Source organism: Carassius carassius, chromosome 46 (genome assembly GCF_963082965.1).
Source record: "Carassius carassius chromosome 46, fCarCar2.1, whole genome shotgun sequence".
NCBI classification, from domain to species: Eukaryota; Metazoa; Chordata; class Actinopteri; order Cypriniformes; family Cyprinidae; genus Carassius; species Carassius carassius.
This window is the reverse complement of record NC_081800.1, coordinates 13,404,219-13,418,991: the sequence shown is the minus strand read 5'-3', so window position 1 is coordinate 13,418,991 and position 14,773 is coordinate 13,404,219. Positions and strand designations below refer to the sequence as shown.

Sequence of the window (14,773 nt, the reverse complement as noted above, 5' to 3'; positions counted from 1 at the left end):
GTGCTTTTATATGAATTCAATGCACCATTACGCCAATAAAACAGCGAATGATGTCTTTATTTGCATTGCTTAATTGGATAATGTCTAAGATGTTATGTTACATTTTGTTTTAATCATGTCTAATGTCATGTGGTGAGCTAAAGCCATCATTCAGATTTGCTGTAAAAAGTGGGAGTGGTGTTCATGGACATCTTGGAAACCTCAACTGGGAATTTAATCTTGTCTGGGTACTTGTCTTGACTTGATTTAATTGACTTGAGTCCATCGATCAGACAGATTTAACCACAGCTCTTCTATCTTTGTGGGCAGTGTTCAAACATACGGTGCAACAGCATTTGGCTGACCTGAGTTCGAGTCCTGGCTCTTGGTCCTTTCCCAGTCCTATTCTCCTCTCTGTTTCCTGTCTCTCTTTAACTGTCCTATTCAAATAATGGGAAAAATGCCACAAATATAACTTTAAAAAAAAAGAGATTGGACCCCATAGCTGACCCTCATGACTTGAATACTTTATTTATTTTGCAAGAATACATTTATTTATTTATTTTTTCTAGACCACCAATGGGTATATTTACATTTTATTAGAGTTTCTTATATTCTCAGTGCAATTCCACTGATATCAAGCTAATCCCCCATCCATACTAACAAGATTTTTTGTTGTTGTTGTTTGTTTATTTTTTCTTGCTAGGACCATTTGCCCGTCCGTTTAGTTGCTGGTTTTTGGCACATTCTGAATCTGAATCCTTCACCGCCATTGACCATTTATAACAGATCTGATCTAGAAGCTTAGCATTTGTGAAATCCTGTAAATGAGTGTTAGCTGGGAAATCCTGCATCATGCTGCTATGTGTTAAAAGGATGTGCAAGATTTCAGTCGAGTTCACAGCTCACCTGTGGGTGCGTCTGTCACTTTCACAAACACCTCTCTGGCTGCAAAGACTGTTTAAGTGTGGCATGGGGTAAAATGGTCTCTGTTTCAGCAGCTACGATCTGCAGCTGAAAGCTCTAGAAGATTTGACAGTGATCTTTGCATCCGCAAGGCATGGCATTACTGAATGCAAGTACTGCCATCAAATAGACTGGCTGTTAATAGCAAATCCTCCATTTTCATGTTTTTATTTAAGAGGATGACCTGAAATGTTATTATGATGAAGATCTCAGATCTGTCTACAAAAAGAATGGATTTCTTTTAGTGTGTTTGGCAACTGATAGAACAAATTATTGCAACGTGATGCCAGAGAGTATCTTCACAGGGTTATTAATTATAAAACCAGGAAAAATGAAATTATGCATTAATCAAAAAAAAAAATGCACTAACACATTTTAAGTCTTTTAGATAATGCCAGATGGGATTGGTTCAAGTATGCTCAGATTCAAAGAAAACAAAGTGTGTAATGTTGCCTTTCTATTGCAGTAAAGTTCAACTAAATATTTTATTTTCCCTCCCACATAACAATTAAAAGTAAAATTAAAACACACCATAAAAGACTCTGTGCTTTAATAATGAGTAGGTAATAGCACCATAACAAAGTCCTTGAAAAAAGACCTCTGGTTATTATGACTGACTGAAAACAATAATGAATATTAACGACAGAAAACTAGATGTGTGGGACTCTAAAAATGCAGTGCTTTGACAGACATACATTTAAATGTTACAAAACCAAATATCACTGACTTAGTTAATAGGTGCACCTCCGCAGGGCCGGCCCTGACCAATTTGCTGCCCTAGGCAAGATTTTACCTGGCGCCCCATGCATCACATCCCATTTCACCCTGTCATTGTGTTCATGATTTAGCATATATATATATATATATATATATATATATACATACACACACACACACACACACACACACATTACAGCAGAACTGTTTCCAACACTCATAATAAATCATCATATTAGAATGATTTCTAAAGGATCATGTGATAGACCGGATGTCACATGTGACACTGAAGAATGGAGTAATGATGCTGAAAATTCAGCTTTGCATCACAGAAATAAATGATAATTTAAAGTATAATAAATTGAAAACAAATTATTTTAAATTGTAATAATATATCACAATATTACATTTTTTTTCTGTATTTTTGATCAAATAAATGCAGGCTTGATGAGCAGAAGAAACTTCTTTCAAAAACATTAAAAATAGTAATGTTTCCAAACTTTTGGCCTGTACTGTATCCCCCCAAAACTGCACAACTGTAGAGTAAAACATTAATAAAAAAGTGATAATAAAAAATGCGTCTTAAAACTGACATGATTGTACAAAATCACAGTCTGGGGACTCAGAACTCAGAACAACTGCTAACATTAAGTTTAAGGTAAAAATAACTGCCATGAAATTATAGTATCTTACTCCTATGCAATAAATTGTTCATTCACTACATCTCTTTACCTCTGTCTTTATCCTCTTCTCTTCTTTTTGGCACTGTATCTATCGCAGACTATGCTCATTTATAATGTGTCATGTAAATTCGGCCTTCCGTCACAATCAGGAAACTTTCACCGTGTCTTGAACTGGCGCGAGCTGCCAGGCGCGTTTCTACGAGCTGTGTGTTAACAAAAGCAGTGCTGTCTACATTGGATGCGGCGTCGGGCACGCTACCATAGACTGTATAAAAATATGGACGTAGTGTCCGTGACGTCACCCGTAGACTGCTGAAGAGAGTTTTTGAAGCCTAAAGAGTGTAAATCTTGGCAGCGCGTCACCGCGCGACTCTCCCGGACAATCAAAAATGGGCAAATAGGCGGGAGCTAATTGCTGTAGCCACGCCCACCTAGCACGACGGCAGTGTCAGCAGCGGCAATCTCCCTGTCACTCAAGTGGCCACGCCCTTAATTATGCAGAACTTTAAGTCTTAATATAATTTAAACGGATGAGTTATAAAAAAATTCACCCCCCTCACAGTTGCCATGAAGGGCAAAATTAGCTATTTAGACCAAAATCATTTTTTGAACCAGGCTGTAAACATGTTTTTTCCTGCTGTGAAGTTGGGCATTTTAACATGGGGAGTCTATGGAACTGACTCCCTTTTGCAGCCAGCCTCAAGCGGCCAGTCGATGAATTGCAGTTTTAGTCACTTCCTTATTGGCCTCACGAGAGAGAGCGGGAGGTTGGCGCTCGCACGCTACACAACAAATTACCAACAACTGATCGCGCGCGCTCTGTTTCTGACGCACTTCAAGCACTCGATGGGCGGGAGAAAATTGAAGAGCCGGATTTTTTTTTTTGCTTTATTTTGTAGTATTTCGAATTAATGGTTTTTAAATAGTAGCCTATTATAAAAAATATGTACAAAAAAAAAAAAAAAATTCACTCGTTCACTCATTCTGGCGCCCCTATGGATAAGTGGCGCCCTTAGCATTTGCCTATACCGCCTATGCCGCAGGCCGGCCCTGCACCTCCGAAGACATTTTTAAAATGTCATCAAAATGTTAGTGTGTGGTTGTGGATATCTTATGCATTTAAAACATACACACTTTTGAATCTATATTAGTGAGAACTTCATATAAATGTTCTCTCTCTCTCTCTCTCTCTAGCCTATATATATATATATATATATATATATATATATATATATATATATATATACCTAAACTACTCTAAAACCTGCTTATGTTATTAGACACAATGCAAAACATCTTTTCAGTCTTATAAATAGTAAAGATCAAATGTCCTCGGTTTTTGTCACGTTACACAAGTTATGTCACTGTATTTGTGAGGACATTTGGCCCTCACAAGTATAATAAAGCTGTAAACACACTCTAAGCCATTCTAGAGTTAAGCCTACTTGTAGCTACAATAAATGGCTTAATATCTCAGTAATGGTAAGGACAACATGACAATAGGGGGAAAAAATGTGACGAGTACACAAGTGCCCAAGTAATGGTCTACTTATGACACATCGTGTCTCGGTATGAACAAAAAACAATAATAAGATCATTAGGGAACGTTATGTCACAATATGTCCGTTATAATTAAATTCATTTCTTATTTCCACGCAGACTAGCTGTGATTTCATGACTATTTATTGCCACATTACTCCGAGCAACTGCTCTCAATTAATCTCAGGCAAAGCGATGCAACGTCGTTCATCTCATATCTCAACTGTTTCTCAACTGTTAGAATCACGTGTTAAACAACTTTCGGGCGTAAATGCGGTCAGGACTCGAATTACTCCAGGTATAATTAAAACACGCAACACTGGAGGCGATCGCGCGCAGGGAAACAGCATCTTTACCTCACACACCGAACATGTTCATTGACAGGTGGGGTTCAATGTGGCATCTTCACGACTGCTGCGCTCACAAACTCCATCGCAATCTATAAACTTGAACACGGTCGAAATGCAAGAAACTGTGATCTCTTAGTTTGCTTCAACAGATGTTCCGCCTGTTTCGCGGTGCCAATATGTCAAGGAAAAGCTTGAAAGGAAATACATAAAACAAACATTTTCAGACAATACACCAAAACATCTAAAGTTGTTTTACCTGCTCGGAATGGCACAGACTACGCACGGGAGGGATGAGGAAATCCAAACTTTGAAGACTGCGAGCGCTTGATCGGCTTTTAATGGCTCGTTTGTAAGAGACGCATTAAGATCGGCGCAGTCCTGACAAGACTATGCCGCTGTCTGTCCCTCTCTCCCTCCCTCTCTCTCGCTCCCCCAGAGAAATAAATAATCTCTGCTTTCATCTGGAACACCGAATCTCTACCTCCCTCACTCTCCAGTTTGCGCGCTCTCTATCTATCTCTATCTCTCTTTTTATCTCTATCACACACGCGTGCATTTCTATTGACTGTTGTGTTAGTGTTAGCTACTAATATTTTGTCAACCCTCGCATACTTATTTAAAACATATTTAAAAGGCCTGCAAATAGGTTTTTGGCCTTATTTTTCCCACAAAAACCTTAAAAGCATGTGCAGTACCTAACACACTATTTAAACTTATTTAAAACAAATTGTGCCCCCTTTCTTATACATGATTCATAATAGTCATAATTGTATATTCATATATAATACATGATATATATATATATATATATCATGTATTGACTCACACACACACACACACACACGTATAATTCACTTGACTCTGTTATCTATCTTGTATTTTTAATGTTACATTTTTAATGTGTACTGGAAGCTTCACCAAGACAAATTCCTTATCTGTATAAGCATACTTGCCAATAAATCTATTTTGATCCTCAGATGTGAATGGACTGAGTAAGCATGCACTCATATTTCTGCAACTGATGGGACTGTATCTCTAGTATTTAATAGTATTTAAAAAAGATTTGCATTGACTAATTTAGTCATTCTTAATTTTGGACCCCATCACTGCACATTTTGTGTCTTTCTTATTTAACACCTGATTTATCATCAACTCAGTAGTGACCTGAATTGGGTGTGTCAGATAAAGGACATATCCAAAACGTACAGTGCTCAGGCCCTCCAGGACTAGGATTGAGAAGCACTAGCAGATTGCGAGGGACGGGATTACTATATCGGATTAAACTGCAACAAACATCATTTCATTATCTGCGCATCAGATGAAAAGCATGGTGCGGTGGCGAAAATCTCTCACTGTTGTGTCCAGTTTTGTTTTTATAAACTTCGACATTTTATGGGCTCTCTCTCAGGAAAGCACAATGGGCATTAATATGCAACGACAAGAGTTATTATATTGGAGTTCATTAATGAGTTTTGTGGGGATTTATGTTGTCATTACAGACATACCAATAGTCTTCCACAAATGAAATAATACCGGCATCTCAGCATGTAGGGATGAGTTTGGTAATATACATGATCTCACAACATTATGAACTTCATCAGTCAGATGAGGAAATGAGAAGTCCTTTCTTCCAGTCTATAACCATTATGTCTCTTTGGGAAGAGCTAGTCTCTTCTTAATGGGATGAACCATTTAACCACACAGAGATCAGGCCAGTGGTATATATTGTGCCAGGGGGATACGGACAGATGGCTAAGAAATTACACAGGAACTAACCCCTGTGTGTGTGTGTGTAGCTTCCATTTTCAAATGAAGACTGCAACAATATTGCATTAATATAAATACAGAAGTCCTCTGAGGTCATTTTCAATGAAAGGAAAAATGTGGTTATATAAAAAGAGGGAATCAGAGTTTTGAATTAATAATTTAATGACACCCTCATAATGACAGGTCAGTTGTTTCATTCCTAAATGAATCTGCTTTTCTGAACAAATCAGTTTACGCAATGATTCAAATGATTCACTTTTAAAGATTCAATTGATTCACTTGTTACTTGCTGCCACCTACTGGTATAACAATAGAACCTGAAGAAAGAGTAACTGAAAAATCCCAACTGTACACAAGTGATTTTCAGTCTTGGATAAAGACTTTCAATAATGTTTTTCTTTATCGGCTTTCCAGAGTGCTCTAAAATAAAACACCAAAATAAAATATAACAAAGCCTTGTTAAGGCAGTCTTGACTTTGACCAATGGTCTATAAAACCAAAAGCTCCATAATTAGCAATTGGGTTTTTAGAAGTGAGCAAATGGCCCCACTGGCAGGCCTGTGTAAGACAACCTATAATTGGACCACAGGCACACCCACCATTGAACCAGCTACACAGTGTCCCTGCATCATGCATTACCATTTAATTGTAATAATAAAATTGGCCAAATGCAGTAGTTGCAATAAAATCTAAGTAAGAGATTGCGACTTAAATTGCAATGTGTTCAATGCACATAAATAAGCGATCTGTATGTGCAGTGGTATACACACAGTGATCTGTTCATGTGCTTCTGAATTAGGGATCAAAGGATGAAGGCAGCCTTTGCAATGCTATTCATCATACGGTTATTTCCTATGCTGGACCTAACACGCTTTTGTCTTTTGTCAGATAGCCTTTCAGGGTGAAATTTGGCTTTCGCCCACACAAGTTCACACTGTGGCCTTGGGTTTGTGTGACAAAGCCTTCTTTAGAGAAAAATAATATCCTTCAGAAAAATATCTGTAAAAAAAAATGTGCAGTAACTGTGAAACCTTACATCACTTGCTCACCAATGGATCCTCTGCAGTGAAAAGGTGCTGTCAGAATGAGACTCCAAACTGTTGATAAAAGCATCACAATAATTCAAGTATTCCAGTTCAATGTCTTGTGAAGTAAGAAGCTACATATTAGTAAAAAAATAAAAATAATAATAATAAAAGTCCATCGTTAAGAAATTTTAAACATCAAATAGTTGCTTCTAGGTTCTTTCAGCTAAAAAAAAAAAACTTTTGCTTTAAGGATACATAAAGGTCAAGCTTCTACAGAGAATGATGGGAAATAGGCTATATCATAATGTAAACAGATGAAGAATAAGTTATAAGTAGAATAACGTTTAGTCTAGTACAGGTTTTCTGGTATAACAATACAGTTAAAAGGAATCATTCCCAGGCTAATGGGTTATTGGTCACGTGTACTAGACGGCCTTAATTATGAAGCTATATTTGAATGGGGATGTAGGGCAGGGATTTCTCTGACATGATCTGAGTATAGAGGTAAATCATAAAGGCATATGTGCGGTTCAGCATGTGTGCTGACATCTGAACTGCATGAATGTCACCAATCCAGTAAATGAGCACATTGACAGTGGCATCCTTGTGTGATCGTAACTTCAAAGTCCTTAATTGGCTGGTCAGTTAAAGTTGATCTGAGCGTTTCTGTCCCAGTACACATTGACTGAAGTGAGTCGGAGGATTCATTAATCACATGGACATAATGGTGAGGAGAAATATGGGACAGTCTGTGATGGCTGATATTTTGAAAAAGGTGAAATTTATTTAGGAAACTGAATTTTTCTGTCTTTATTGGGATTTCTGAGCTGCTCAAAAACACGGGCTATTTTTATGTCTTGTGTGCGCAACAGCTGTCTTTTTTCAGACAGAGGTCTCCAATTATCCTGCCTTTTCCTCTTGGAAGCCTTTGAAATCTACAGTAGTCTTGCACACAGTATTGTCGTTTGCGCATCTGATATAGGTGCTAAATGCACTTTTTTTCTGGCCAATGCACACTGAAGCTCAGTGCTGTAATGTGACGAAGTAATAATACTTCATTACATTACTTAAGTATTTTTTGGGAGTATCTGTACTTTACTTGAGTATTTAAATTTGTGTCAACTTTCACTTTTACTCTTACATTAACTAAATAAAATTTTTACTTTTACTCTGATACATTTACCCGAAGCAGCCCGGCCGACCCAAACCTTGTATGCCAACTCTGGTTTTTGGGACTTGGAATGTCACCTCCCTGGCGGGGAAGGAGCCTGAGCTGGTACAGGAGGTTGAGAGATACTGTCTAGATATAGTCTGGCTTACTTCCACTCACAGCTTGGGTTCTGGAACCACTCTTCTCAACCAAGAGTGGACTCTCCACTATTCTTGCGTTGCCTAGGGTGAGAAGCAGTGGGCCAGTCTCTGACTGTCATTTGTGCTTATGCGCTTAACAGCAGTGCAGCTTACCCGGGCTTTTTAGAGTCCCTGGGGGGCGTGATGGAAAGCGCTCCCATTGGGCACTCTGTTGTTCTACTGGGGGACTTTAACGAACGAACGAACACCATGTTCAAGCATAAGGGTGTCCATCAGTGCATGTGGCACCTCAGGTTGGAGGTTGATAATTGACTTTGTAGTCGTTTCTTATGATCTTCGGCCATTTCTGTCTTGGACACTCGGGTAAAGAGAGGGGCTGAGTTGTCAACTGATCACCACCTGGTGGTGAGCTGGACTTTTACCCAAAGCATATTCATACTTACTACAAAAACTGCAAGCAAGCTGGTTTGATGAATTAGTGATCTGTCGCTTGCGAGTTAGACTGCTCATGCAAACATGTAGGCCTACGTTCACAACCGCGGATGATTCATTTCCCACTCAAATTGATACTGAGGTGTGTTGTGCGATATACAGTTTTCTCTTCTGCGATAATATGCTAAGTTTTGTTGTACTGAGTTGCGATCTGACATTATCGAGCCATATCACCAAATCACACACAGAGTGATTTATTAGTCTATTAAAATTTTAAATTCTAGTCTATTAAAATTCTAAATTCAAGGCATTCTAAATGAAGATGGTAAAAAATGTTTCTGCATGTTTTTTATATTTATATAATTTAATATAGGCTAGTTATCACACAAAGAGTGCCGTTTTTTTTCAGATATCAGCATGATAACATAACTATAGTCATTTTATGCAAGTTTAATCAAATTAGCATTAAGGTACGTACATTTTAAACGCAATATTGCCTATTTTTTCTCAATTTGGCCAACGAACATAGTTCCAAACAAAGATCACAGCACTATTTTGCATCGCTGAGCAATGGACAAGGTTTAGCCTACTTATTGATTGAATCAACTTTTTGAATGAATCGGTTGAATAAATGATTCAGTGATTCACTTATTAACACAGTCAAATGCTTTGTTCCTGAATGAATCGGTTGAATCTCATTGACAGTCACTTGCTGCCACCTACTGGTGGTTTTAATTTCACATTTCGACTAATATTTTTATGTTTTTCATGTTATTTATGCATTTGTAACTGCAGATTAAATGCATCCCTGACCCCTCTGAGTTACATTAAACTGTGTAAATACATCTAAATGCTATTTCAGATGCAGATTCCAGAAATGTTTTCTTTTGTTGAAATGAAAGACACTAAGTTCCCAATGAAGTGCTTCTTATTTTTACCCAAAGATACTTTTCATACTTAAGTACAATAAATATCACATAGCCTACTTTAAGACTTTTACTCGAGTAATATTCTAAACGTTGACTTCAACTTCTACCAAAGTTGAACTTTTACTTATGTATGGCTTTAGATTATACACCACTTCTGAAGCTGTGGGTCAATGACAATTATAGTGCCCAATGTAAAGAATAAACAATAATAATGATAAATATTAAAACACAAATTACAAGAGCTTTTAGAAATCTTTTAGTCCTGTTTCTCAACATCATATAATTGATTTTCAAAAACATAATTTAAATACGTCATAATGCATAGCAGACCTCCACCCCATTTTTACAGTATTTTTGAAAAACGAAATACTCCAAACCAAAAACATATTGTCATGTTATGTTGATCCACAGCCTACTCCAAACTTTAGGTAAGCTAATATTTTTCTTATCCTTCCTTAATTTCTGTGTTCCAGTTTTGTTTATTTGTTTATTTATTTGGATCCCCATTAGCTTCAACAATGTGGTTGCTAGTCTTCCTGGGGCCCATAAAAGTGCTGAAACGTATGTACAGTTAAAATACACAAATATAACATATAACATAACCACATGTATACATTTATCCACATATACACATTCACACACATACAGCATTTGAAAATGTCAGCACCTATAACAGTCACAAATTAACTGGTGTAATAATAATCTGTTTTAGAGTCTTCTTAAAATTACATATGTTGGATATATGCCTTGTTCTTAAGTCCAATTTATTCCAAGCGGATGATGATCTAACTAAAACTGTTCTTGTCATACAATTGGACCTTGCAGATGGAACCACTAACACACATGAGCTCACCTGACGTGTAACATGTCCGTGACAATACCCACTAAAAACCAATTTATCTACAAAAGATTTTGGATTGTTTTGAGCATTGTGCATATAACAGAGAAGACTAATATTAAGTTTGTCCTCCACCTTTAGCCAGCCCAAACAGGTATGCATTTTATCCACACTGGAGCGTGGAACATCTCCGGGAAAAAGCAATGGCTTTAGCCATTTTATACACAATGTGGTCAATCTGATCAGCCCAAGAGAGCTGACTATCCAGCTTCACACCCAAGAGTTTTAGTCTGACTCACCTGCTCTACCACAGATGTATCAATAATTAGATTTAAGTTGCAAGGCTTGCCAAGCATACGTTTAGTACCAAAGACTATACATTTAGTTTTAGATATATTGAGAGCTAATTTATTAAGTTTAACCCAATTTGTAATGGCATTAAGTTCATTCTGCAAGGTACAACTTATGTCAGTTATGAGTTACTAATGATTTGGCTAAAATATATTTTCTTTTTTTAATCTATTTAACTTTGTCACTTTATTTCTCAACTTACAATAATACCTTTCATCCATATCACTTTTAGATTTTAGAGTTTCAACTTTGGCATTATCCCTTTCCCTCATTTAGATTTTAGCTCGGCATCTAACCAAGGAGCATTATTGCTTTTTATCGACCTTTTTCTAATTGGTGCATGTTTGTCAACTATTTTCACAAACCTATCCATAAAAATACGTTAAGAAGCATTAACATCCTCCTCGTCACAAACCGCCGACCAAGTGGACCTTTCAACATCTTCCACAAACGCATTAGGATCGAACGTTTTATAAGACCTACGATAGACAATCCTTGCACCAAATTTAGGCAATTTAGTTTTCTTTGTTGTGATGATTAAATGGAACAATATATTAATCATGGAACAATATGCCTATTATATACTAATAACATCATAAAAAGCCAAGGAGATGGAAATGATGTACAGTCAGCAGATACATCATAAAATAAACTAGAAGTATTGTTTTCTCCCACATATTATTTCCACTGTTTCTCACAGAACAAAAAATTGACATTTAAGACTGGTTTTGTGGTCCACGGTCACAAATGAGTAATACAACAAAATAGAATCAAATTCATTTGAGATCAATTCTATTTTCAATATCATGACCTTGTGTGCCTTATTGCTTAAATATCTAACATACAAATTTAGATAAATATAAACGTTCACAAGCAGCATCAATCTCTTCCTCATATTACACCATACCAATTTGCCTGTAACAGGTTTCTACATGAAAATATTTCACTTGCACACGATCCTTTCAAGGTTTTCCTTTGTATCCAGTTTGGCTCATCAAATTTTTTGCAAGAGCTGTAAGCTTTAACCTTTCGCACCCTAACATGCACACACACACACACACACACACACACACACACCATCAGCAACTTATTTAGTGTTGACTGGGGCTGTGGCTGTTGCTTTTGTATGCTGTTTCCCTCGAACTGTTCTGCTGACCTTGAGCTTGTATTATCTGGAAACAAAAAGACTCTGCTTCACTCTGTTAAAGAAGATCAGAGTCATGTTGAGGCAGTATAAGAATGACTGAATGAAACTGGTTTCTATCAAGCACCAAGCTTTGACCAGATATAAGAGACCTATAAACTGTAACCCCACTGTATATAGATTGCCACCGTTTTAATAAAGGCCCTGGTACATCAACTTTCACGTAAATCAATGTACTGTAAGTCACTGCAGTTAAAAACACGTTTGCAAAATGTTATGAAGGAGGTGATATGAGAACAAAGACGGAAACATATCATCACTTCCAAGTTACAGAAATTTTGCATAATGAGCAGAAGCTGTGAAGTATGAATAATTTTAAAGAGAAAAAACTGTTAATAATTTATGACTCAAGAACTCAAGCCTAAAAAAATATTCAAAATACCCTTTCAGCTAAAGGATCAATATACAACAGCCTGTCTCTGAGCATATAAAGATTTCAATCATCTGCTCTCTGAATAAAATGCAATGAATAATCAATAGACATGAATTGAAAAACACTTTGAATTATTAATTTACCTTACAAATAGGAAAAGTGCATTGATATCTAACAGAACTTGTTTTTTCTTTTCTTTTTTTCACTGCAAAAAAGGGATACTTTAAAAACATGTTCAACGTCAGAGATTATTTTAGATGTGTGGTTCATATAATCATAGTACATGAAGCAGAAACAGTTTATAGTTCCGGCCATCAGGAACTCGAAGCGGGGCACAGATTGCTCTTGTGGCCAGAGACCAAAACAGGAGCAGAGTGGAGAACCGTGCAGTGGAAAACCCCACCGAGACCCCCCTTACATAGGCACTCCAGCCTCAGAGCCGGCCAATAACAGACCACTGGCCATCAGCACAGACAGCAGAATATAGATGTACCAATTAAAATGTCATACGGTTATATGACAAGTAATTTTACAGCAGATACATTGGAGCAGTAACTTTCCTGTTGTGTGTGTGTAGCAAAAATAAACAACAGTAATTGTGAGGCATCAAATACTTTCTTTATTGTGGACATGAAGGTAACACGTTTCAACATCAGCTCTTTTATTTTAGTGTCTTTCTTTCTTTTTTGCTTTTGTTTTTAGGCTAGCCTCTCACTGCTAAAGCATGTTTTTTTTTTGTTGTTGCTCTGCACAACACCCTTTTTATAACACTGCCATCTAGTGATAATAGACAACAACAACATTATCCTGAACCTTACTTTACACTACCATTCAATTGTATTTTAATCTATGACAAATATTAACAGTAAAAACAGAAAGATACACACTGCTTTTTTTTGTTTTTTGTTTTTTTCATTACGCAACACAGCACATTTTGTTTGTGCCATGTTGCATTATGAAAAATTTAGTTATCTTTCTTATATATATATATATATATATATATATATATATATATATATATATATATATATAGTCGGTAGAGTGCAGTGATTTCATACTTTTTTATCTCAGATGAAAACTTAATATAAAAATGTTTTACAGAAATTACAGAAAACAACAGTAACTCATACAGTTCTGCAGGAAATACAAAATGTTGTTTTAAAACGCAGAATCTCTTTTGAATGATAATACTGGTGAAATTTTCTCAAAATCAGACACACAGAAGCAGAAGCAGCAGCTTTTAAGAGATTTTATAACATGCTTAATACAGTTCTAAACTAGAGCAACCTTTCAGCATGTCTACGTCCTTGAATGTTTTGAGAAGTCAAAAGACCTCTTTGCATTCAGTAAAGCTTATGCTGTAGCTTTACTTTTCAAGGCATTTTAATGGTTAGTTAACAGCTTTTTCCCTCACAGCAGTTCACTCTTCTCTCCAAACGTATGGTCCAGTCCCCGACTCTCTTGTGTCATACATTAGCTGTGCTCTGACCATGACCAAAAGACTTCACTTCTTCTTCTTTTTTCAAACCTTTATGCTCAATGTGCATGTTTCTCAAGTAGAAGCCAAATCTATATAAATAATAAATGCATCTTTCAGACAGGTTCTTCTGAAAATAAACTAAAAACAAAACAGCCTTTTATATGTCAACTTGTTAATGAGACAAAACATCTGATAATTTAATTTAAATCTCTTTTAATTAATAGTTTGTGTGGGTGAATTTGGCAAGGTATTAAAAAGTTAAAAATCCAATTAAACAAACACAGATGTCTAGATCACAAATTACTGAATATAATTCCTGGGAATACACTAAAATCGCACTGACATACATTCATTTGACAACTGTATAATAAAGGTTGTTTTTAATGCATTGGTCTTCAGAACGTGGGTTTTGTCATTTCGGAATTTATGAATTGTTATCTTCTTCATAATGGCTTTGTTATTTAAAATCAGCCGAAATGGGCAGGTTTCCATTGTGACAACATGCCCCACCATTGGTCAGTGTGTGTTTTAAGACATGTTTTAAAAGCTTTCTATCTTCTGGATGTTTAATACTTTTAAGTGAATCCTGCATCAAGTCTCTTGGTATTATTTTTGTATTATTAATATATTATAGTATTAATTAATACTTTCAATGAAATGTATTTGTATATTTCCAATAAAATGTTTACATTTTTGTAATTTTTGTCAGATTTTTTAATATAAATTTTTATATTTAGCTTACATTTTTTCAGTTTTAATCTGAGGAATTTTAGCACTTTTCATTTTCATTTTTTTTTCAACAAATATTTGTTTTATTACTGATTTA

The 14,773-nt window shown here is 36.1% G+C and overlaps 1 protein-coding gene across 3 annotated transcripts in view; it reads right to left on the bottom strand.

Annotated features, from left to right (window-relative positions):
• Positions 1-4,731, bottom strand: part of LOC132129605 (caM kinase-like vesicle-associated protein) — a 36,398-nt gene extending 31,667 nt beyond the window's left edge. For 2 of the 3 annotated variants that reach the window (XM_059541243.1, XM_059541244.1), the window contains exon 1: positions 4,491-4,731. The gene's annotated coding sequence lies outside the window, so the exon portion shown is untranslated. Of the gene's footprint in view, positions 1-4,465 lie in introns of all 3 variants that reach the window. The other variant, XM_059541245.1, reaches the window with a different exon arrangement.
• Positions 4,732-14,773: the final 10,042 nt, after the last annotated feature.